This window comes from Leptopilina boulardi, unplaced genomic scaffold (genome assembly GCF_019393585.1).
Source record: "Leptopilina boulardi isolate dan_hultmark-lab unplaced genomic scaffold, ZJU_Lbou_2.1 LbouV2_372, whole genome shotgun sequence".
Classification (NCBI taxonomy): Eukaryota; Metazoa; Arthropoda; class Insecta; order Hymenoptera; family Figitidae; genus Leptopilina; species Leptopilina boulardi.
The window spans coordinates 2,720,046-2,744,631 of record NW_026137943.1 but is presented as its reverse complement, the minus strand read 5'-3'; the positions used below and the strand labels follow the sequence as shown (position 1 = coordinate 2,744,631).

Below are 24,586 nucleotides of genomic sequence, written 5' to 3'. Positions count from 1 at the left end.
GGTTTTTGGGCTCGCTGAATACGAATCTGAGGTCAGTTTTTCAAATTTCAAAATGGCAGATCCAATATGGCGGCAACAAAATTAAAAATTGATTGAATTCGCTTGAAACTTGGTACTCGGGGGTTTTTGGGCTCGCTGAATACGAATCTGAGGTCAGTTTTTCAAAATTCAAAATGGCGTAAAAAAATTTTAAATGTATTGAAATCGCTTGAAACTTGTTACTGGGGGGTATATTGTATTGTATATTTATATACAATATAAGTAAATAAAATTATTTACATCATAAAAATTAATGAAAGGAAATATAAAAAAAAATGTCAAGGACATAAAATAGTTTTTTTTTTTAAGAAGACAACGACGTACAGAGGGAACAATAATTGCAACTGGGTGACAATTAGCACTGACCTAGGGAACACCTCGAGGTCGACGATGGCACAGATTCATATAGTGTATATATGTGTGTAGAGATTAAGTTAAATGCGTTATAAGAGACGATTGAACAACTGCAGTAGCTTGAGTAGATTCACATATATATATATATATAGAGAGAGAGACGTATATATACATATATATAAAAAGAGACATATATTTATATATACTCAGCAAATGGCAATTGCACACATCCGCAAATTTACTTCCAACTGGCACGCTTATGTTATATAGAATTACTAAGGCTTCCCTCAAGATGCAAATATACTACAAATATGCCAAAGATGAAACAATCTAATAACTAATAATTAATTACTCATTACCTTGACTCTGATATAAATTATAGTTATCTTATTACCATAACTATTAACTGTTTTTGATCGTTAATTTTTTGTCAGTCCTCTTTTCTATATATATATATTATGATCAATCTCATTTCTATTCGCAAAATATGTCTTCAATAATATTTTATAATCTGTGCGGCAATGGTTATGCTGCAAATTCCTCCGTTTTTTTCTATTTCGAGTATATATTACTTCTTTTTGTCGTCCATTTGAAAAACTAATACCGGTTTAGATTATATTAATTCATATATAGAACTTGAATCCTTTTTTAAAAATTTCATATAAAATACAGAACTTTATAAAAAGCAGACATATTTTTGATTTCGAGATTCATATACTGAATTTTCATCAATTTTCACTGAATTCACTTAAAACTCATTACTCGGAGGTTTTTGGTGCCGCTGACTACGAATTTGATGTCTGTTTTCAAAAATTCAAAATGACGGATCCAAAATGGCGTAAAAATGTACAAATCGATTGAATTCTCTTGAAACTTGTTTCTCAGGGGTTTTTGGGGTCGCTGACTACGAATTTGATGTCGGTTTTTAAAAATTCAAAATGGCGGTTGCAAAATGGCGGCCAAAAAAATTTAAAATTGACTGAATTCGCTTAAAATCATTACTCGGGGGTTTTTGTGGTCGCTGAACACGAATTTGATGTCAGTTTTTCAAAATTCAAAATGGTGGATCCAAAATGGCGGATATAAAACAGAAGAATTATCCATCATATAACAAAGGGGTTGTTTTTATTGAAAACCAAATCGTAATAAAATTTAGTACAAGAGATATACTAAAATCAAGAATACTGTAAAATAAATTCCACAAGTATACTTGAAATAAAGATTCGACAAAATTAAACCGATCTATATATATATTAAATAAGTATTGTTTTTTTTTGACAGTTTTTCTTATTATTACAATAATGAGGCAAAATGAGATTGTAAAATGTTAATTGCAGATGATTGATCTTAGATTAAAGAGTGCCTTAAATGAATAAATGGCATAATGACTCTTGAATATCTTTTTTCGGAATATACGTATATATATATATACTGTAACAAATGAAAGCCGATGTTATCTTATTGGGGACCTCATTTTCAGTCATGTATACATATATATACACAAAGTCCATTTACATTCGTATCATGACGCTCTCTTTTCAGCAGTAAACAGAAAACTTACCTCGTTGTGCAACATTCTACAATGCATGCTAATTTTATAACGATGATCTTCGGGTCATTCTAACAGCGCGACATATATATATATATATATATATATATATATATATATATATATATATATCGTTGAAAGCTTTATTGTTTCACATTTTATAATTTAATTCAGCAAAATAAACACTTACACACACTTCAATTAAATCTATTTGTGACCCCTTGTGAAAAAAGGGGACTTTAGAAGCAAACGAATTATAGGTTATGTTTACAATGGTTTTACCTTTAAAAGTTTCTTTTTGTTTCTAAAAAATCAATTTCTATTGATTATTTTGGATACAATGTTTTTTTTTCATTTAAAATTGATCCTCTTTGTGTAATTTTACTTAAAAATTTCAAAAACATAACCTCAAATTTTTTTTGCCTTTAAGGTCCCATTTCTTTGCGACGCGTTACCTTAGTCCTTATTACTGTAAGCGATTCTCATATAGAACATTTTTTATTTTATTAATCAAAATATCTAAAATATTTACAAAAATTTATTTTTAAAAAAATTCTAATTCATAATTTATTTATTTTTATCTTTTTTAAACTTACATTATGTAATCGATGTTATATAAATGTAAAACAAAACTAAAATTATATATATATAAAAAAAACAAGTAAAAATAAAAGACAATTCCTGCTTGTGAATGTTTTAAATTTAAAATGTTACCCAGTCTGTAAAAAGTCTTGCGTCACAGATAAGACTGAGAATCAATCTCTTTCAGTCAAGGACTCTAGAATTTAAGATGTGCAAATACGATTAACAGGTGTCTAAAATGTGTATAGATTATTTTTATATATTATTATTATTATTATTACTATTATTAATTTTATTATTATTATTATTATTATTATTATTATTATTATTATTATTATTATTATTATTATTATTATTATATATAATATGTGACATTCCGCGAGAAAAGGGACCTTAAAGGCAAAAATTTTTAGGTTATGTTTAGTGAAAGTTTTAAACATACATAACCTAAATTTTTTTTGCCTTTAAGGTCCCTTTTCTCGTAGAGCGTCACGTATACATATTATTATTTATATTATTAGTAATTTATTGTAAGTAGTAAATAATTAAATAAACTGTAAAATATTTTTTCTGTTAAAATATTTTTCATGAATAAAAAATATTTCTTTTTTGGAAAATTTTGAATTTCTTTTTTATTTAATCGTGCTTTTTTTTAATAATTATAGAAGTTTAATTATTAAATAAATTATTTAGTTAATTTACTAAAAGACATAATGATTACATCATGAAAATTGTCAATTTCACGGTTGGGATAGATTTCAATAAACATTTTTCATGTGTTTCTTTCTAAGCTCATCACAACAAACTGACCTCAACTTTTTAACGTTCACATATATATATATGTATATATAATACGGCCTTAATCACTGTGCGTTAATAGTTACTGGCAGGCAATAAAACATAGTTACCTTTAAGTTTGCATTTATTTCTATATTAAAGTCTCATTTCGTTTTTGAAATGTCCTTTTTTTCTTTGTAACATAAATATAAAATAATATTACTTTTTAAAAAGATTTGTTTAATTAATTACTGTTTTTTATATAATTATTTAATTCATAGTTTTTTTTTATTTATTTAATTAAAATTTTATTTACTTTTAAAAACAATTTAATTAATTTAATAAAAAAAAATGTATTTATTTATTTAAAAATTGAATTGTACTTATTATAAAGTATATTAAAAAATAAAAATAGGTATTATAAATTATAAAAAATATTTATTTTTATACATAATTATTAATAAATTTTTGTGACATTAATAATAATTTATTGTTTATCAATTTTTAAATTCGACTATAAAAATATATTTTGAGAAAATAAATATATATATATATAAATATATTTTTAAGATTTCAAAATAAGATCAGAAGTCAGAGAATTTCTCGACCTAAGCTTATTTAAAAATATTTTCAAATTTCAGGTCCATAATCCAAAGAAGCATGATTCTTATCCTCCCTAAGCAACTAATCTATCATATTATTCATCTTAGAAGAGACTTTCATTCATTTTTTGAACCGTCAGTCGTTACTAACATTTGTTTGAAAAGTTTCAGAGATCTTCAAAAATGACTGTTATTCAAAAAAAAAAAAAAATATTTTATAAATACCATTTCAGTTATTTAAAAATATAAAATATTTTAAACAATTTCTGAATCTAAATTGTTATTAAGTTTTTGAATAATTATTTTAATAATTTAATAATAATAATAATAATAATAATAACCATTTTTTATTGTTATTTAACTGTAAATACAGTAAAGTACTTAAGTACTATTTAAGAACATATGTTTCTCAATGACGTCATAATTTCCCTAAGTATTTATATTCCCCTAAAGTTTAAAATTAGAGAAATAGAATTATCCGACTTAAACTTTTGTGGAAAAATATAAGTATATTATTATCCATCAAATGTTTAAATTGTTTGGAATTTTTATTTAAAAGAAAATTTTTTTTTTTTTTAAATAAATCATTGTTTTTTTTAATTATTGCAATTAAAATTATTTTTGAAACTATTCTATCGAATTATCAATTTACAAAAAAGATGAAAAATGTATTTGATTCAAATAATTTGTTACTTGACTATTATTAAATAAATATTTAGTTGTATCAAATAAATATTTAGTTGTATAAACTAAATATTTAGTTGTATCAAATAAATATTTAGTTATATCAAATAAATATTTAGTTGTATTAAGTAAATATTTAGTTGTATCAAATAAATATTTAGTTGTATAAACTAAATATTTAGTTGTATCAAATAAATATTTAGTTATATCAAATAAATATTTAGTTGTATTAAGTAAATATTTAGTTGTATCAAATAAATATTTATTTGTAGCAAGTTAATATTTAGTTGTATCAAATAAATATTTATTTATATGAAATAATTGTTATTTTAATCAAATAATTTCTGTATTTGAAAGAAAATAAAAAATTGACAAAATTAAAAATTACTTGATTCAAGGAAATATATTTATTTGCTAATAGTCCAGTAATCGATTATTTGAATCAAATAAAATTTATTAAATAAAAAAAAAAGTAAAATTCACTTAAAAATACATTATTGTTTACAGAAAATTTCCTACTAAAAAATTTAAATAAATATAACTTACAAAATTTTAAAAAATAATTATTTTTTAAAAATTCCAAAAAAAAAATTTCCGATAAAATTATTTCCCACAATAAAAGACATTTTATATAACAGAGAGATAAATAAAGGGTCATTTTTTTTTCTAAACAAAAACGAGTTCATCAAGATAAGGAGAATTTGAAAAAAAAAACTCTGTAATCAGTATTTATAGTTTTTGACAAAAAAAATTATCACTTCCCCCCTCTTCATTTTTTTTTTATGAATTGCATTAGAGAAGTATTGAGATTATTTCCCAGGGAGTCATCAAAGCTTCTCAATTTCACCGGTTTTCAAGCGATTCCTCTGGTTTCTTTTAAAAAAAGAAAAAAAAAAAAAAAAAAAGAATGAAAGAAAGAAAGAAAGATTACACACACCTACATTCCCTCGTATATAGTGGGGACGTCTACTCTGAGTATACCGCTGGCTGTCCACGAGAGAGGAAGGCATGTGGTGGCAGTTCGAACCACAGTCCTAACTCAACCTCAGACTGTGATAGATTCGTATCGTGTCTTCGATCCAAGATCGATATCCGGTGAGAATTAGTCTTTGCGCGCAAAGTGCTACCGGTTTTGAAATCAATCCACTCTTAAAAGGACTCGAATGTCCTTCTAAGAATTAAAAGTGCCCCTCTGAGGATATTAAGGATATCGCAACCCCAAGGATTTTTCTCTTAAGGATTTCTTCACCCCCCCCATCCACCCCCCAAACCCTACCTAAACCCGAAGAAATTTTTTTTTCAAAATTCACATTTTTAAAAAAAAATTGATCCCAAAATTTTTTTTCACTAAAGAACCATTAAAGTTCGTGAATTTGTAATTTAATTAATTAATTTGATTTTATCTTCAAAATTTATTTTGAATTTTGGGAAATTTGAGGATAGTTTTTTTCGAAAAATGGGATTTTTCTTATTTTAAGGATTAAATAATAAATAAAAAAGAAATAAATATCAAGGATAATAAGTTTCAGTTTTTTTAAAAAAGGATATTGCTTCTTTTTAACTTTTCATTATCAACGTTTTTTGTCTTAATATTTTTTTCAAAGATCTTATTTAATAAAAAATAAATTTTTTTCTTTAAAAATAAATTTTTTTTTTTTAATTTCTTCAGGATTTTGCCTAATATTTCTTGCTGTAATGATAAATCATCTTCTTTGATGAAAAAACATTTCCTTAAAGTGTCTTCTCTGCAACAAATTTTAAATATTTTTTTTTTATAGAAAATCTAAAGTATTTGCAAAAAATATTTTTTTGTAGAAAATCTAAAGTATTTTTGTATAAAAATATTTTTTTTAGAAAATCTAAAATATATAAAATTTTGTTTTTATTTTAAAAGAATAAATTTTTTTTTTTCTAAATAAAAATTCTTGACACCTTTTAAGGCTATATAAATTCTCTAAAAAAAAAATTCCTTCATTTATCTACAAAAAAAAAAATTTTTTTTTCCTTGGGGTTACGTCCTTAAAATTCCTCCCCAAAAAAAAGAGAATAAATTTTTAACAAAAAATATTTCCTTTATTCTGTTCAAGAATTTTTTTGATAAAAATATCCCAGGATAAATAATATACGAGAAATAAAATTTGAGGATAAATTTGAAATCAAATTTTTCAAGGACAATTTTTCGAGGAGGGAATAATAATCTTGTGAGAAAAAGAAGAAGAAGAAGAAGAAGAAGAAGAAGAAGAAGAAGAAGAAGAAGAAGAAGAAGAAATTTAACGACAAATTTCCAGGAAACAATAACTTAGTCTCTACAAGGAACTGAAGGAGATTTAAGAGGTAAGAAATTTTTGAGTCAGTGGACATTCAAAAGAAAGTACGTTAGCACACGCGTCAACGTGTGCTTCGCAGTGATTCATTTAAATTATCTCTGGTTCGCTGATCCTCGAAAGTGAGAGGAATTCAATGATGATGATGATGATGATGATGATGAAAATTGTTGCTCCCGAAATTTTTTTCAAGCCAATTTTTTTTGTATTATTTTTTTATCACTTTTCCGTTATATTTTAAGTGACGGTGAATTTTTTATTTAATAATTTTTTTTTCAACTTTTTAAATATTATAATTATAATTAATAATATATAATATTTATTATTATTATTTGTTTTTACTATTTGTTTATTATTTCTTATTATTTGTTTATAGTTTAATTACAATTTTTATTATTTGTGACGCTCCACAAGAAAAGGGACCTTATAGGCAAAAAAAATTTGTAGGTTATGTTAAGTGATAATTTTAGTTTGATTAAACGTTAATTTATAAATAATGTAAAATCAAAATTAATTTTTATTGAATATTTTTGAATCGAATAAAGACATAAATAGCAGGTGGTTTTTATTCAAAATTGTGTATTTTCAATCTAAAAATCAGTAACATAACCTAAAATTTTTTTTGTCTCTAAGGTCCCTTTTCTCGTGGAGTGTCACAAAGAATAAAAATTATTATTAAATTATAAACAAATAATATACAAATGGTAATAAATAAATAATAGGTAATAAATATTATATATTATTAATTATAATTATAATATTTAAAAAGTAAAAAAAGATGTATTAAATAAAAAATTTCTTTAAAAAGTGTATTTTTTTTCAAAATTTGAAATAATAAATAAATATTTTCACTTTGAACTCTTTGACTTTTGACGATATTAATAACTCTTTTCTTAATTATTTATCCGTTGAGAAATTGAATTTATTCCGATTATCATGAGAAGATTCTAATTATGCAAAATGATAAACGGGAGTAATTTTAAAAAATACGATAAATTAAAAAAAATTTCTTTAAATTCTTATTTGAATATATAATAAGAATTTATTATATTATCATTTTATTCGGTATTATTTTTTTCAAAATAAATTAAATTAAATAACAAAATTTTAAGATTAAAAAAATAATTTTTTTTTGTTTTTATATTTTTCCAATTTTTTTTTAAGTTTTATTTTTTCAACTTTAATGCAATTGCATGTTTATTTATTTTTAACTGAAAAATTTAAATGCAAGAAGTTATCAAACGTACATGCACCGGATGTTACTTCATACCGACAAAGAAGACCCTTTTCTTATACGGAATGTCACAAATTATCATATCATTCCCGCTACTCTTTTCTTCTTTTTTTTTCTTCTACTTCTTCTTTTTCATTTTTCAAAGAAAAGATTTTCATATATAATATGCTATTTACATTTCATTAAATTAGAATATAGAAAAAATTATAATATATATATATATTTTTTAAGTATATGTTTAGAGAAATTAAGAAAAAAAAAAGTGCAGTGAATCATCTATATTTGAAAGAAATAAATAAATCACAGTCATAAGGAATTTCATAATTCATGTATATTAAATGTTATTTAATTTTTATTAGTAATATTTTATTAAAAATTAGTGAAAAATTATACTAAATTTTAGTCATTTGCACGAAAACTTTAGTAAAAAAAAAATATTACTAAATCAAATCGGCTAAAAAATATACTAAAAAATAGTTAAAATTTTTGTAAATTTTTAGTAATTTTTGCAGTAAAATTTCAGTAAACAAATATTAATAAATCAAATAAATTAAAAATTACTAAAAATTACTAAAAATTACTAAAAATTACTAAAAATTACTAAAAATTACAAATAATTAGTGAAAATTTCTATTAATTATTAGAAATTTTAGTCTAAGTAGTACTAACTAAAAGTCTACTAAAAAATATTAAGTCATAAGTAATATTTTATTAAAAATTCTACTAATTTATAGTAATTTTTAGTAATTTTTACCAAGACTTTAGGAAATAAATATTACCATATCAAATCGGCTAAAAAATACTAAAAATTAGTTACAACTTTTATAAATTTTTCAGTAATTTTTCAGTAAAACTTTAGTAAACAAATATTAATAAATTAAATAAACTAAAAATTACAAATAATTAGTGAAAATTTCTACTAATTATTAGTCATTTTTCACTAAAAGTAGTACTAACTGTCTAATAAAAAATATTAATCTATAAGTAATATTTTACTAAAAATTGTACTAATTTTTAGTAACTTTTTGGTAATTTTTATTAAGACTTTAGGAAATAAATATTACCATATAAAATGGACTAAAAAAATACTAAAAATTAGTTAAAATTTCTTCTAATTATTATTAGTCATTTTTTTACTAATATTTAATTTAAAAAAATAATACTGAATCAAATAGGCTAAAAAAAATACTAAAAATGACTAAAAATTAGTAAAAATTTCTACTAATTATTAGTTTAGAGAAATTTAAAAAAAAAGTGCAGTGAATCATCTATATTTGAAAGAAATAAATAAATCATAGTAAAGTTATTTCGACACTAATAAGAATTTCATAATTCTTGTATACATATATATATATAGAATGTATATAGCAAATCGTATGGATCATGGAAGACGCTCGTGGCACGTCATGTCAGAAAAAAATAGTTACGATACATGAAAAATGAAGATGTGTCAAAAAAAAGTAATTAATTCATACGCACAAACTTACATATAATGATTGTATACATTAAGTTTTATCAGTCAGTTGAAAAGTCTTTGTTCAATTGGAGGGGTGGGGGGAGGGAAATAACACTCGAACTTTGTATCAGGTCAAGCACTATTATAAATTGCTTTATAACACATTAGTGCCAAATAATTTTCTCTCTCAGATAAAATTCCGAAAAAATTAGTCATTTTTTTTTTCCAAAATTGCAATTGATTTATAAATATCTTTTCTAATCTCTATTGAAATCTCTGAATTAGTTAAAAATGACTAATTTTTAGTGAAATTTTGATTGACTTTCTACTTCAGCAAATAGAAAAAAAATTTTTTTTTTTTGAAACAGTTGACGAGAAAATAAACAATAGAAAAATATAAATAAACAATTAGTAAACAATTAATAAACAATTAGTAAACAATTAATAAACAATTAGTAAACAATTAATAAACAATTAATAAACAATTAATAAACAATTAATAAACAATTAATAAATAGTTAATAAACAATTAGTAAACAATTAATAAACAATTAGTAAACAATTAATAAACAATTAATAAACAATTAATAAACAATTAATAAACAATTAATAAACAATTAATAAACAATTAATAAACAATTAATAAACAATTAATAAACAATTAATAAATAGTTAATAAACAATTAGTAAACAATTAATAAACAATTAGTAAACAATTAATAAACAATTAATAAACAATTAGTAAACAATTAATAAACAATTAATAAACAATTAATAAAGAAACAATAACAGTTTTGAAAAACAACAACAAAAATACAAAAAAAATTTCTTCATCACCTTTTTTCGAAATGTTAAAAAATTTTATTGTCAAAATTAATATATAAATGTAGAAAAATCAACAAAATGGAGCAATTTTTTCCAAATTAGGTTTCACTTTATTTCCTTATAATTTTTTTCCACAATTTGTTTCTTTTGTGACATTCTTTTTATATGTGTACATATATATATATATGACAATTTCTCTAATTTCACAATTTCGTTGGAGGCGAAATGTTGCTTTCATTGGTCCACATTCACAGTTGTAAAACTGGTGCAATATGAAAATAAAAGTATCATGTCACTCCTCTGGGTTTATGTCAGCAGTTCATGTCTTCGGTTATATTCTCTTTCTCTCATTTCTTCATGTTAGGTAACCAGTAGGCATTTAGCATGGCGTTTATAACACTTTCGTATATATATATATATATATACATCGTTTGTTCAATACAAAAATTGTGTGTTACGAATCAAAGACATTCCTGATGTGTTATTTCTTATTTCTCATTTTTTTTCGTCCCCCTGCATCCTTGCCTCATAATCATGGTGAAGATTTACTGACGTAGGTGGGACAAGGTGGAACGGTTTTTTTTATTTTTCAATGAATTGTGGTTTTTCCTTGTTTGAGAATCAATTGACTTCACATGACGTCCATATATGCAAATATTTGAGGAATTACTGATAGTAATAAAACTGACAATTTCAAATTTCTAATATTCAAAATAATTTAGGATTTTTTTTACAAGTTTTTCTATTGTCAAAATATTGGATAAATTTTCATTCGACTTTTTTTTTCTTTTACTTTCAATATTGTTTATACTTAAGAAAAAATGTATATTCGAAACAAACCAAAATTTGTTAGAAGCGAACAAATTTTGTTTTAAACATCTAAATTTTGTTTGGAACAACCAAAAATTCTAAAGAGACAAACGAATTTTGTTTTAAAACAAGAAAAAATTTTTAAGGAACATACAAAATTTGTTTAGAAGAAATACATTTTTTTTTAAATAAACCAAAATTTGTTTGAAACAACTAATTTTTGTTTGAAACATCTAAATTTTGTTTGAAACAATTAAATTTTGTTAGATTCAACCAAATTTTGTTTGGATCAACCAAAATTTATTAGAAACGACGTTTAAAACATGTAAATTTTATTTGGACCAACCAAAAATTGTAAGAAACAAACAAATTTTATTTTTTTAAAACAAGAAAAATTTTTTAGAAACAACCAAAATTTGTTTAGAAGAAATATACATATTTTTTTAAAAGAACCAAAATTTGATTGTACTACTAATTTTTGTTTGAAACAACAAAATTTTTTTTTGATTCAACTAAATTTTTGTTTTAATCAACAAAATATTGTAAGAAACAATCAAATTTTGTGTGAATCTACCATTTTTTTGTTGAAATCAACCAAATTTTGGTTGGATCAACCAAAGTTTGTTAGAAACGACCAAATTTTGTTTTAAACATCTAAATTTTGTTTGGAACAACCAAAAATTGTAAGAAACAAACAAATTTTATTTTTTTAAAACAAGAAAAATTTTTAGAAAACAACCAAAATTTGTTTAGAAGAAATATACATTTTTTTAAAAGAACCAAAATTTGATTGTACTACTAATTTTTGTTTGAAACAACAAAATTTTTTTTTGATTCAACTAAATTTTTGTTTTAATCAACAAAATATTGTAAGAAACAACAAAATTTTGTGTGAATCTACCATTTTTTTGTTGAAATCAACCAAATTTTGGTTGGATCAACCAAAGTTTGTTTGGAACCACAGAATTTTCTTTAAATAAACACAATTTTATTTGACACGACCAAAATTTGTTTGAGACAACTAAATTTTGATTAGAACAAACAAATTTTGTTTAAAACATCTAAATTTTGTTTGAAACAATTAAATTTTGTTAGATTCAACCAAATTTTGTTTGGATCAACCAAAATTTGTTAGAAACAACCAAATTTTGTTTAAAACATGAAAAATTTTATTTGGACCAACCAAAAATTGTAAGAAACAAACAAATTTTATTTTTTTAAAACAAGAAAAATTTTTTAGAAACAACCAAAATTTGTTTAGAAGAAATATACATATTTTTTTAAAAGAACCAAAATTTAATTGTACTACTAATTTTTGTTTGAAACAACAAAATTTTTTCTTGATTCAACTAAAGTTTGTCTTAATCAACAAAATATTGTAAGAAAGAACCAAATTTTGTGTGAATCTACCATTTTTTTTTGTTGAAATCAACCAAATTTTGGTTGGATCAATCAAAGTTTGTTTGGAACCACAGAATTTTCTTTAAATAAACACAATTTTTTTTGAAACGACCAAAATTTGTTTGAGACAACTAAATTTTGTTTAGAACAAACAAATTTTGTTTAAAACATCTAAATTTTTTTTTGAAACAACCGAATTTTGTTTTAAAACAACCAAAATTTGCACTGAAAAAATTGTGTATGGTCCGAACAATCAAATGTTCGGTTAGTACAACCAAACTTTGGTTAGTACAACCAAACTTTGGTTAGGCTAACCAAACAATTCGGTTGGCACAACCAAAGTTTGGTTGTATTGACCAAATATTTTTTTCAGTGTGATTAAAACTGCCGAATTTAGTTTAGAATAAAGAAATTTTATTTAAAACAACCAAAGTTTTAATCAACTTGATTCAAACTATATTTGGTTGAATCAAACAAAATTTTATCATTTCTAAAAAAAATTTTTATTGTTTCGAACAAAAATTAGTTATTTCTAACAAAATTTTGGTTGTTTTATATCAAAATTCGGCATTACATGAAAAATTTAGATATTATAAACAAAATTTGGTATTTTCAAACAAATTTTGATTGTTTAAAAATAAAATTTTATTGTTTCTTACAAATTTTTGTTGCTCCAAAAAAAAATTGGTTGATATGATAAATTTTTTGTTTAAAATAACCAAAATTTCTTTGAAAGAATCAAATTTTATCTAAAACATCTAAATTTTGTTTGAAGGAACCCAATTTTTTTTGAAGCATCTAAAATTTGTAATAAACAACAAATGTTGTCTTTAAATAACCAAATTTTGTTAAAATCAACCAAATAAATTGTACAGTTAATTAAACTTTTGTTTGAATTAACAAAAAGTTTTTTCGTCTCAATAAATTTCTTTCTTCCTTCAAAAAAAAAATGTATTAAAATAAACCAAACGTTTATTTAGATCAAATAAAGATTTATTTAAGTCAAATGTTTCTTTGAAATAACAAAAAAATTAATACAAAAAATGGTACATATATTTGATTAAAATAAATTTTTTTTCTAAAATTATTGGAGTAAACCAAGTTTTTTTTCTTTCTTTTAATCCATTGTGAAACAACGGTAAATTAACCAAATGTTTTTATTGTATTTTACTATGAAAATTGACTAATCGGAGCATTTTTTTTTTTTTTGTAAATTCATTTTTATATTGCTCTATCATGCTAAATTGAATCACATTCTTTAGAAACGTGTTTCCCGGTTCACTTTTCCTCATTTCACTTTTCAGGATAACTTTCTTAATTACATTTGATTGTATCGTATGACAAAAAATGAAGAAATCACACACACAAAAGTCCTGATAAAAATTAATTATAAATTCAACCTTCGCATCTAAGGTTGGGTTTCAAATTCAAATTAAAAAAAAAAAAGGAATTCTATATTTAAGATTTCATCTTTGACAAAAGTTTATATGTAATAATAAATATATAAGTTCTTTGGGCGGAACCTCAGACCCAGACCTAGATTATTGTTTTGATTGTTACTTTTACTTTCACTTTCAACCACACATGTGTCCCTCCTCTCAAATTGCATATTTTTTTTAATAAACATTATCTAGACGGTTTACATATATATAACTTTAGATAAATAGTGATGTAATTTTTTTGAATTACACCCAGAGAAATTTGTCTCACAGCCTAATAAAAATATTTATTTGATTCAAATAATTTTTTATTTGATTTAAACAAAAAAATTTATTTACGCCAAATAAATAGGCTAATAGGTGTGTTGGAAAAAAATTAATATTTGAAGAATTAAGAAAATTAATGCAAATTTTATACTATCTATTTTGAAAATTTTTATTTACATTATCTATATTTAATTATCTATATTGGGGACATGTCATTTACAAGATGATTTTAATAGTCTTTGTATAGATCAATGTTCATTGACACATTAATGGAAATCTAATTTAAGCTCATTGAATTAATTTCTGCAAATGAATTCACCGGAAAATTGAAGTCAACCTGTTTTTTTTTTATTCAAAAATTCTATAATATTCATAAATATATTTTTTTTTTGACTAAGATTTTAAATTACTTGTTATTTTATATGTCTCGACAAAGTATATATATACTTCTTTTTTTTTTTTAATATACGAAAAAAAACAATGCGATTATAATTATATTCCTTTTTCTTGAACAATAAACGCTCGTTCATTAATACTCGTTTTTTTAAAAAAAAAGAAAAAAAATAAAAAAATAACCTTGACTTTTATAAAAATAATTTGAAAAAAAAACTGTTATAAAAGTCGTGACTCTTGGCTTGCAAGATAACACTTGTGTTGGTATCTATCTTTTTAATCTTGTTTTCATTGGTTAACAAATATATTTTCTCAACTCTCAGCAAGATCTTCTTTTAGCTTCATGTAATTCTGTTTTTGCATATGTACAATGTTACAATATGTTAAATATTTTATATTCACCCCCCATTTTCTTTTTATTTATTTTTTTCTACTTACAAACAAACAAAAAATATACAAACAAATAAAATTTATTTTGTTAACAAAATTTTTTTAAATAATTAATTTTGTGAACATAAATTTAAAAAAAAATTTAATTAATTTTTGGAATAATAATTTTTTTTTTGGAAAAATAATAAAAAATGAAGACAAATATTTTTTCTGTTCCCTTTTTCTATCTCTAGGAGTTTTGAAAGAAAATATTTCTTATGCGTAAAAAAAAAAACAAAACTGGAAATATTTTCGATTATATTATTAAATGAAATGTAATATTGTAAAATTGTCAAGAAAGTGTGATTAAAGACATTTTATCTCTTGAGTTTATGAAGTATGTATCTAGAATAAACATGATTGCACCTTATTACACGTGTGGATAAGACGAGGCTAAAGGTACTTTCAGTTACGCAATGTCACTAATCAGAAAAGCAGAGTAATCCGGGGCTGGGGATTCATTATATAGAAGGAAATTAAAAACTTTTGAAATTGAATCTTCGACCTTGACAATATATACTTGCTCTCTTGTCTTTTGCACTGTGTGTGAATATTAATGACGCAATTTTACAATAATTCAACATTCACGTGAAAAAATTTGAAAAAAAAATTTTTTTTACCTCTTTCTTAAAATTTAAAAATAATTCAAAATTTCTACTAATTTTTTTAAAAAATAAAACCTTAGTAAAAAAAAAAATAAAACTAAATTAAATAGACTAAAAAATACTAAAAATGACTAAAAATTGAAAAAAAAATTTTTACTAATTTTTAGTCATTTTTCAGAGAAAGTTTAGTAAAAAAAATAATAATACACGGAAAAAAAGAAAAAGTAATTTTTACTACTTTCATAGTAAAACGGGAACTGTCCGAAGTTTCTGCGCATCTCTGGCAACTTTTACTTCAAAAATAGTAAAATTTACTAGTTTTGTAGTAAATTTTACTGTTCCGTAGTAATTTTTACTATTTCTGGAGTAAATTTTACTATTTTTGGAGTAAAAGTTGCCAGACATGCGCAGAAACTTCCGACAGTTCCCGTTTTACTATGAAAGTATTAGTAATATTAGTAATATTAGTATTAGTAATATTTTACTAAAATTTAGTGAATAATTCTACTAATTTTTAATCATTTTTCAGTACAAGTTTAGTAAAAAAATCATACTATACAAAATAGACTAAAAAATACCAAAAATTACTAAAAATTATTGAGAATTTCTCCAAATTTTTAGTCATTTTTCAGTAAAAGTTTAGTAAAAAAAACTAATAATAGTAAATATATTAATTAATTAGTAATATTTTACTAAATTTTAGTCATTTACACTAAACCTTTAGTAAAAAAAAAAAAATATTACTAATGCAAATAGAAAAAAATATTTTAAAAATGACTAAAAACAACTAGAAAATAGTGAAAATATCTACTATAAATTTTAGTCTTTTTCACTAAAACTTTAGTAAAAAAAATATTATTAAATCAAATAAACTAAAAAATACTAAAAATTAGTAAAAAATTTCAACTAATTTTTGCTAATTTTCCACTAAAACTTTAGTAAAAAAAAATTAAACTAAATTAAATAGACTAAAAAATACTAAAAATTACTCAAATTTTAGTAAAAATCATAGTAAATTAAATCGTCTAAAAAATATTAAACATTTCTAAAAATTCGTGAAAATTTCTACTCCTTTTTAGTCATTTTTGAGTAAAAGTTTATTAAAAAAAAATATATTAAGTGTAAAAATATTAAATTAATTAGTAATATTTTTACTAAAAATTAGTTTTAAAAATTCGTCTAATTTTTAGTCCCTTTTACTAAAACTTTAGAAAATAAATGACAAGTAGGCAAAAAAATAAGAAAAGTGACAAAAAATTAGTAAAAATTTCTACTAATTATTAATTATTTTTTACTAATACTTAAGCGAAAAATTATACTGTATCAAATATAGAATGAAAAATACTAAAAATTATTAAAAATTGATGAAATTTTTTTTTTACTAATTTTTAGTGTTTTTTCAGTAAAACTTTCCTAAAAATATCAAACTAAAATAGATTAAAAAATACAAAAAATGACTGATATTAGATAAAAAAAAAATTAATACTAAATGAATTGGACAAAAAGATATACTAAAAGTTAGTGAAATTTTTTACTAATTTTTAGTCATTTTTCAGTACAAGTTTAGTTAAAAAAAATCGTACTATATAAAATCGACTAAAAAATACTAAAAATTACTGAAAATTATTGAGAATTTCTTCAAATTTTTAGTCATTTTTAAGTAAAAGTTTAGTAAAAAAAATAATAATAGTAAAAATTTTATCTAATTAGTAATATTTTACTAAATTTTAGTCCTTTTCACTTAAACTTTAGTAAAAAAATATTATTAAATCAAATAGACTAAAAAAATACTAAAAATTACTGAAAATTTATAATAATTCTTACTTGTTTTCTACTAAAACTTAAAAAATATTTCTAAAACAAATATTACTATTTTAGTAAAAATTTTTTAAAAATATTTCTAATAATTTGAATTAGTGAACAAATTCTTACTAATTAAAATTTTCATAGTAAGTAAATTAAATAATTTAATTTTAGTAAATTAAACATATTTTCATGTGAAGAAAACTGATTAATATATAAATTATCGTAAATTTATACCCTTTCATCGAAAATTCAATTTCTAGAACAAATAATATTATTGATTAATATATAATTGATTAAATTAAGTACTTGAATAAATGGCGGGTTGTTGTATTATATACATGTTGTATTTATATACATATAAATATATATATATATATAAAATATATGAAAAAGACATGTGTTTAAATTGCCTTTAATTTCTCTAATTAGATGTCAATTGCAGTTTCTCTTCAATGTTAACTGCATTCTCTTTAGGTGTTATATAATTACAAAATTATAGTAATTACAGTAACAGTAAAATGAACTCAAGAAAGAGAGAAATTACGAAATTCAGCATATATGATGAAAGCTCATTTGGATTCGTTTTCTGCTTCTTTTCCTGAATTTACTTTCATATACATAATATATATTAAGCAATATCTTCTGCATTTTACTCAGGTCTGATAACGAGGTCGAGGAGGTTCAGAAATCCATATTAAGCGATGAAGATTAACAATATTATTGCTAATTGCCAAATTCAGAACAATATTTTTTTTACTCTGTTTATATTTATTTCAAAAAGAAAAAAAAAGAAAAAAAAATGATTCAATTTTTTATTCGCGTAAATTAAATTATTGAAATGATAGAAAGCATTTAAAATATTTCTCATAATGAAATTATTACAAAAATTAAATTTTTAATTTGAAATTTTTTTTTTTTGAATTATTGTTACAAAACGATGAAGAATTGAAGCCTTTTTTTGAAGGTGTAAATTATATAAAGAAATTCCTCAATTGCTGAATGTATTAATATAAGAAATTTTATTTTTAATTATTTATTAATTATATATAAAATATTCTTCCGCAGTATATGGGACTGCGATGTCTGGTATTTATTTCTCAGAAATGAAATGTTGACGCTTATTGTTCAACGTGCATTGACTCCTGATGGTCAAGGCTTTTTATATATCCATCATCCATTACATATCGATTGATTCTTTGATTCCAATGTCAAGAATTATTTTCACAATCGCCACCGCAGGATCGGTTAATTAATTCCGCAAAATTATTTGCATTTTGCAATTTTACTCTCTCAAAATAATAAAAAAATTTAACATATATTATTTTAATATTTCTAATACTAAATTAAAAAAATTAACAAAATTTGTCTTTTTTTTGTATTTTCAAATTTTTAATATAAAATATTAATAAATAAAAATTTAATTTGATTCACGATTTTAAATAGTATTCTCAAATTAAAAAAAAAATTATGTCAGTTTTCTATTTTATTGGAAATATTCAATTTTCAAATTTTTTTAAAAAAATATTTAATAAGTTAAATTTAATTCAAATAGTAGTAATCGAAAACTAATAACGGTAATTATTATTAATTAATTACAGGAGAATACTTAATAAGTAATTATTTACAAATTATGCTTGATAATGAATATATACATATTTATTCAATGAAAAAAATAAAAGTTCTATATGTGTTCCAGATTTTAGAAAGTAGAACGACTATATGTCTTTATCGACGCTTTTAATAAAGTTATTACTTTTTTCTTTTTTTTTTTCTTTTTTAGATGAAAATGAGATAACATCGACTCTTAGAGATTATGATTTTGCGATTAGGTGACATAAAATGTCATTAAGTAAAGACAGTCGTTTATGAGGTTTTATCATTTTATCTTCAACTATTTTTAAAAAAAAAAACGACAATGGGAAAATTCGTTGACTTAATTTTTTTTTTTATTATCTTTTATACAAAAAACCATATCGGTTTTTTTTTTAAATTGCTCGTTAAAAAATAATTTATGAGGGCAATTTCAACAAACAATTTTTAATTAAATTTACTGTAAAAATTTCACTTTCCATTTTTTGTGTTGAACAAAAAAAAAAAACTTACTTTTTCATTTTTTAAATAAAAATGTTTTTATTTTACTGTCTTTTGTAGATTTTTAGGATTAAGATTGGTTCTGGTCCGAAAGCCTTATAGTTTCGATTTGTCGTCCGTCCGTCATACACTTCTACGGTTGCCATGGTAATAGTTACCAATAGCTACCAACATTTAAGGTTATGTTCGTTTTTTGGTCATTTTCCTTCAAAGTTTGATCTAAATTTTGAGGTTATGTTTGTTCCTTATTGTATTTTTGCGCCAAATTTTGGCCTAAATTTTTGAGGTTATGTTTGTTTCTTGATCGTATCCCGACAAAATAACTTAACCTTAAAATTTAGTTCAATTTCGGCGGAAAATCCACCTCTCCTTCAACGTAAGGAGGGAGGCGGGGGGGGGGGGGCTTGCGACTATATTCACAGTCTTGAAACGAACATAACCTTTAAATTCAGGTCATTTTTGGCAGGAAATACGAAGAGAGGGGAGGACTTTCGACCCTATTCAGTTTTGAAACCATCATAACCTCAAAATTTATGTCATTTTTGGCGGGAGACTTGCGGCTATATTGAAAGTCTTGAAATGAACACATAACCTCAAAATTTATGTCATTTTTGGTGGGAAATACGAATTATAAAATTAAATAAAAAAAAAGTAACAGTTGTAAAAAGCAATTATAAAATTCAATTGTAAAATTCCCTAAAGCAAGAAAATCTTTCGAATGGTCCATAAAGAGATATTTTTGGAAAAATTTCGTAAATCGAGAATTGTCTCACCCTAAAATTTTACCAAGGACAAATCTTATCCACCATACTTTGAAAAATATTGAAAATATTTTCTTTTCTTTAGTGCTTTCTTTCCAACAAAAAGCAATATTACATCTTTCAAAACATATAACAAAATATTGTTCTTACTTAAAATAGAAAAAATATTTTTCCAAATTTTCGTTCTTTTTGAAAATTTTTAGTTTTAAGTATTTATTATACTTATTTCATTTTTTTGTATTTATTTATAAATAAATACAGAAATAATTCGTTGTAAAAAATTGTATTTTATTATAAATAGAAAAATCGAAAAATATATTTAATTTTTATCTCACTTTTTGGAAATTTAATTTTTTTTTTTGCAATTTAGACACATTTTAATGATTCTATATTATAATAATCAAGTTAGTGTGTCATATATTGAAAACAAAAATAAATTAAATGCTAATTAGATGTCTGGATCAGGTTTTTCATAATAAAGAATATATATGAGATTACATATATATATATATATATATATATATATATATATATATATATATATATATGACAAAAAATGATTTAGAATTGTGATGAGACAAATGGATTAGGTTTTTGAAGGACGTCGATGGTCACTGGTCAGTATATATTAGCATTATATATACTTGATATAACGAGGCGCAGATGACCTATGACCTCGCACATTTATTTTATCTTGTCTCGTCTCGTTTCGTTCAGAATATTTATATATATATATATACTTAGGTACAGATTGTGACATTAACATCTTCGTTTGGCCGACGCCTTTTATTTCGAGAATTTGTCGAATGTCAATTTCTTTTATTTTTCTATATTTTCGAATATATTTTTTCATTTTTTTTTTTTTTTTTTTCTCAATGCAGAGGTCAAAATGCCAACAATTAAAAATTAACATACCAACGCAATTTTACGATTGATTGCTTATATTATTCAAATTTTGACAGCAAAAGAGAGAAAAAAAAACGGTACTTATTTTACATTCATGTGGATTAGCGCCTTTGATGAGAAAAAAAAAGAAAAATGTTTGTTGGTCAATGAAATTGGTAATGAATGGTAAATTGCTTAGTGCATAATGTTTGGAATTGCAAATATTTTGTAATCTTTGCGGAATTTTATCAAAAAAGTATTTGTAAATTTTAATAAGCTTTAAAAAATAATAAAAAAATTAAAATCCCATTAAATTGAAAACTTTCAAAAATGCTAATAAAAAAAAAAATCCTTTTTGTTACATGTTATTTGTATTAAGAATTTTTTAAATTATTAAAAAGAAATATAATATCGATGATGAAGAAGATGAATCTAATGAATAATAATTGATTCAAATTATAGTCATTGATAACATCTAATAAAAAAAGTTTGAAAAAAAGAGAATAATTATTTGAAATTTAATCTTGTCGAATTTATTAACGAATATAAAAACTGACTATAATGAGAAAAATGAGATTTATATCAATTTGTTACCGTCTACTTTTATGTAATGTATTATAGATTATCTAATTTGCTTAAAAAATTTTACAAAAGAACAAAAAATTTAAATAGAACATAATGAATAAATAACATAAAAAATTCAGAAATAAATTATAAATTTATTATTAAATTATTATATTATTATATAATTTTATAATTATTATTTATTATTATATATATTTATAAATAAATAAATAAAAAAAAATTTCAAAAGAATATAAAAAAATATACCGAAGAAAAAACATAAAAAAAAAAATTATTGCAACTATAACTGTAAAAGGCAAACGACAGAACAGTTTGTTACAAATTGCAAGTGGTTTATAATAAAATATAAAAATTCCATAAAACATGGATTATGAGAAAAATGCGGTAATCCGCGAAAGTGTTGTACAATTTGTCGTCGCAAACACGCATGAGAACAACTCAGGACAGAGTGGCTCAAGAATAACGCAAAAAAGGAGAACAAACACACACATATACATACATATATATATATATATATATATAACTGGTACAACTCTATACCCAGAGAGGTTGAAAAATGTCTTCGTCCTCCTCGGCAATGCATAGGTGTGGGTTCATTAACCTGCGCCTAGTCTATTTAAAAAATCAACATTACGACACAACTTACCACACGAGTGAAAAAAAAAAAAAAAAATTCGTTATCTTTCGATTAAAATTGTATAAATAAATATAGACACACTGAATATAAAATTAGAATTCAATTGAAATTTGCATTCTTCATTATTTTAAATATATATATATATGTATAGTAAAATTTTAAATGCCATGCAAAAAAAAAGAAAAAGGCAACAAAAATTCTTTTATATATTTTATTTTTTGCGGCCACTTCTGTTATGACAACTGTTATTATAGCAACGGTTGCTATCATAGAAGTTTGGCAATCGTTGCTATTTGATAAGTTACCATAGCAACGGTTGCTATGGTAACAGTATCCATAGCAACAGTTTTCATAGTAATGGTTTCTTTGTCAACTTTTACCATGATATCAGTTTCTATAGCAACAGTTACTATAGCAACCATCACCATAGCAACGGTTTCTATAGCAACCATAACTATAGCAACGGTTTCCTTAGCAACAGTACCTAGAGCAGCAGTAACTATAGCAACGGTTTCCATAGCAACGGTTACCATGGCAACAGTTTCCATAGCAACTGTTGCCATAGAAACCAACGGTTGCCATAGTAACTGTTGCCATAGTAACCAACGGTTGCCATAGTAACTGTTGCCATAGAAACCAACGGTTGCCATAGTAACTGTTGCCATAGAATCCAACGGTTGCCATAGTAACTGTTGTCATAGAAACCAACGGTTGCCATAGTAACTGTTGCTATAGTAACTGTTGCCATAGAATCCAACGGTTACCATAGCAACGATTGTTATCGTAGCAGTGACCATGGCAACCGTTGCTATCGTAGCAGTTACCATGGCAACCGTTGCTATCGTAGCAGTTACCATAGCAACCGTTGCTATCGTTGGCTATTACCATGTCAACGGTTTACCGCAGCAACGGTTGCTATCCTATCAGTTACCATGGCAACGGTTTACCGTAGCAACCGTTGCTATCGTAGCAGTTACCATGGCAACCGTTGCTATCGTAGCGGTTACCGTAGCAACAGTTGCTATCCTAGCAGTTACCATAGCAACCGTTGTTACCGTGGCAGTTACCATGACAACCGTTGCTTATGATAACAATTTCCTTATCCAAACTTTTTTCCACCCGGAAATTTAATTTAAAAAAAAAAACTATAATTAACAGTTTTAGCAATTATTGAAAAGTTTTTAAAAATCGATAAAACGAAAAAAGGGCAATTTTCTTATATATATACGTAAATAAACTATAACGCGAGCTCAATAGAAATATATATAAATCTTTGTAAATTCTGTTATGTCAGAGGGGGCGACAATATAGATAGAGTTAAATTATTGCATGTTACACAAATTGCACTCGACAGTGACTTTCATTGCGTAAAATTAAATTATAAGGAAGGAATGTAAATTGAGAGATTACTGGCTTGTAAAATAACTATCAGGTTTCTGGTCCATTATACAGACATTGTTCTCTCTGTTAAGATGTCAACATGTAATTTAAAAAAAAAAAAAAAAAAAAACTCGTTACCACCGAGCGCTAATAATGCGTGTATATCCAATCAAGGATTCTGGAGGCTATTATTTCTGCTAAATTAAACACACAAGGCATTCTTCAATTTTTAATTGATCCACACAAATCGGTATATTGTTTGCTTTTATTCTCGCTTCCTCTTTTATTTTCTTGTTTTGCAATTTCATATATATATACCTAACTGGTAATTTTTTAACACGCTATTTTATATTTTTGATACGATTTTGTTTTCATCTGGTTTTTTTTTGTACAAAATTCCTATGCAAAAAAATAATATATAAATTATATTTATATATTATAATAATAAATGTTAAAATATATTTTATGTATCATTTTTTTTTTTTTTTAAAATATTATCAAGTAAACAATATAATTTTGAATTATAAAAAAAATGTAGGTAAATTAAATTCTAAAATATTTAATTTGCATAAGAATATATTTAAATTCTAAAACGGAAACAATATATTTTTCAAAAAAGTAAATGCCCAATTCAAAACCATTATTAAATCTGGGAATGTCTTGTTCGTTTC

General features: G+C 23.2%; 1 protein-coding gene across 2 annotated transcripts in view; it reads left to right on the top strand.

Moving 5' to 3' along the window:
* Positions 1–5,553: 5,553 nt before the first annotated feature.
* Positions 5,554–24,586, top strand: part of LOC127287678 (protein windpipe) — a 32,988-nt gene continuing 13,955 nt past the window's right edge. The window contains exons 1-2 of one of the 2 annotated variants that reach the window (XM_051314735.1): positions 5,554–5,682; positions 6,675–6,921. The gene's annotated coding sequence lies outside the window, so the exon portion shown is untranslated. The remainder of the gene's footprint in view (positions 5,683–6,674; positions 6,922–24,586) is intronic. The other variant, XM_051314737.1, reaches the window with a different exon arrangement.